Below are 2,597 nucleotides of genomic sequence, written 5' to 3' on the forward strand. Positions count from 1 at the left end.
ACAAACATCCATGCAATATTGGAATCATGAGCAAGCGGCCTTTATAGAGTAAACTCAACAATTTGCATTCTATTTCGTCTACGGAAAACGATATTTCTTCTTCCAATGGAGTTAAATATACTACACATATGCCTAATGTCACTGAATCTACAGGTTCCGTGAAAAAACTTTTTAAATTTGTAAACTTCTTTCCTACGACTAAGCCCCCATTCTCATTTTTAAAAATTGGATTTTTATAGGAGTATACGTAAAAACACAGTTATTACGTTGGTACTGATACCTTCCATTTTTAAGTAATTTTAAACCTACGCATACAGGCTGTTTTACCAAATTCTCAAGTGTAGTTCTGTTATAAAGTTGTTGTAGCACATATGTTGGTTTTTTGACATACTTTTTAAGGATCTGTAAGTAGTTTTCAAAACCGTATGCAGATGAGCCAGATACAATACCTATCGCTTTAATATTTTCAGCTGAGTGAAGTAGGTGATGGACATTGTACGTGACGCTTTTTTCTCCAAATATGGCGGGAAGGTTTTGAACAAATAATGAGAACATATTTTGGGCTATATTAATATTCGCATAATAAGTCTTAAGGCAAAATAATAATGTACAAGCCGAATGAAGAAGCAAGTATTCATAGTATAGATTAGGGACCGGCAGCAGAACAGCCCGATCGCAGCAGCGCGGGCAAGCAGGTGCGGGATGCGGGGCAAAAACTTCAAACCGAAAGGGTAAGCAACAGGGATGGAAAATAAGTTTTTCAAATTGTACCTATTTGTACCTAGTTCTATCTAAAAGTAAATAAATCTACCTAAAATGGTTTTTATAAGTATGAATTCTTTCATAGTAGGGGGAAACTTTTTCCTTCAATGCCATATCAACTTTTGGAATAACATTAAATAAATTTGGGTATAAAAATTACGTAGGGAGAAATATCTTCGAGCAGCTCGAGACAAAACAATGTTTTAAAAAAGGTTAATCACTTTACTTTTTATCTGAAACTAACAAAGGGTTTCATGAAAAGTTATTTGGTTACGTTGCAGGTGTACCTTAAATGGTGTGCTTGTACCGAATATATTTTCAAATTAAAAAACGGCTGAAAAAATATAATTGCATTTGCACTTCCATCACTGGGAAGCAATAGCCATGTACTTGCGCGCGCGCATGTGTTTGTAAAGAAGAGAGGAAAGCGCTGCTACTATGCTCAGTCACGAGTACGAAGAGCACGGTTGCCAGATGTGGAATTGCGTTGTTAAGAAATCTTGGAATTTGGAATTTAATGCAAACTTAATTTCATTACGAATATGTACATACAAAGTACTTATTCACATACATATGTATCTTAAGTTTTTGTTTTGCAATACTATAAGTTAAATTGATATTTTTGCGGACAATTGCTCCCTATAACTAAATATACTTACAATAAAGAATTATAGATGCATAGATAGCATGCATGTAAATACTTGTATATACGTAGCTTTGCAGCATTTCGTTCGTTGTAAAGTTCCATTCATGCTTACAGCTACAAAATCTTTGTTAACAATTAGTGTTAAGAAATAAATCAAAATATGTGCATATACGTATATGCTTATGTATGACAAAAAATCGGAATGAACCCAGTGGGAATTAGGAGCACGTAATAATACCTTATTAGCAACTTACTCTTCACCTGGCAGTCATTGCCATTTCCCTGCCGAACGTCCCTTACTTTTACAAAGGCATGGCCGCCTTATGTAATTAGGAATTTAGAATGTACATTTGGTATCAGGCATACTTCTGAGCCGCTTTACAAAGTAAGTTACGTGTAATGCAGAGAAGTCGCTCGGAGTAGTTCGGCGCTTGGAGATAACTTCGGCTGCACGTTACTTTGCAACTGACAACGTAATGTGTCGTTGGAGGTGTTCATTTTGTGCTTTACTAGTAGATGACATTGGCCATGATGACAATTTTGGTACTAAAAACTGAAAGAAAACATGGCTTACCTCGTAAGGTGCTTACCTATTTTCCCAGTGGGAAGATGTGGTATACTTTTCTGAATACATATATAAAAAATGTTTTCACACATATTTGTATGCATGTATGTACATATGTATAATATACCAATTTGTACATTATTTCACATAATCCGAATTGCTATGAACGGTGTATTCAAAGTGCATGCTACGAACAATCTGATATATGCGGTGCGCTACCTTTGCTATATTAATTAAAATACTGCATCATAGCTACATTCATTGCTTTTTTAATTTAAAAAACAAATTACCTCAAATAATGAAAGAAATTCGTTTCAGGCAATATGTACTATTGAAAATGGAGGCTTTTTTCAGAAATTTAAGGAAATCGGCTTTGACAGAGTTGGCATCGCTGGTTTGTACTCACCCATACTTGCTGTTGTATTCCAACCGCACACACAGATTCAACTCGCTCAAACTTTGTGTTTACAAGAGAATGCGCACAGTGGGACATTTTTGTTAAGTTCACTTACAAAACCTTTATTGCGTAGTAGGAATAGTAAAATAAAACTAAGTTTTTATTTATTTACATTCAAACTAAGTATAAAGAAAAATAATCTATGAATATATGAAAGGAACAAAAAA

This window comes from Rhagoletis pomonella, unplaced genomic scaffold (genome assembly GCF_013731165.1).
Source record: "Rhagoletis pomonella isolate Grant_MI unplaced genomic scaffold, Rhpom_1.0 Rhpom_scaffold_00006, whole genome shotgun sequence".
NCBI lineage: Eukaryota > Metazoa > Arthropoda > Insecta > Diptera > Tephritidae > Rhagoletis > Rhagoletis pomonella.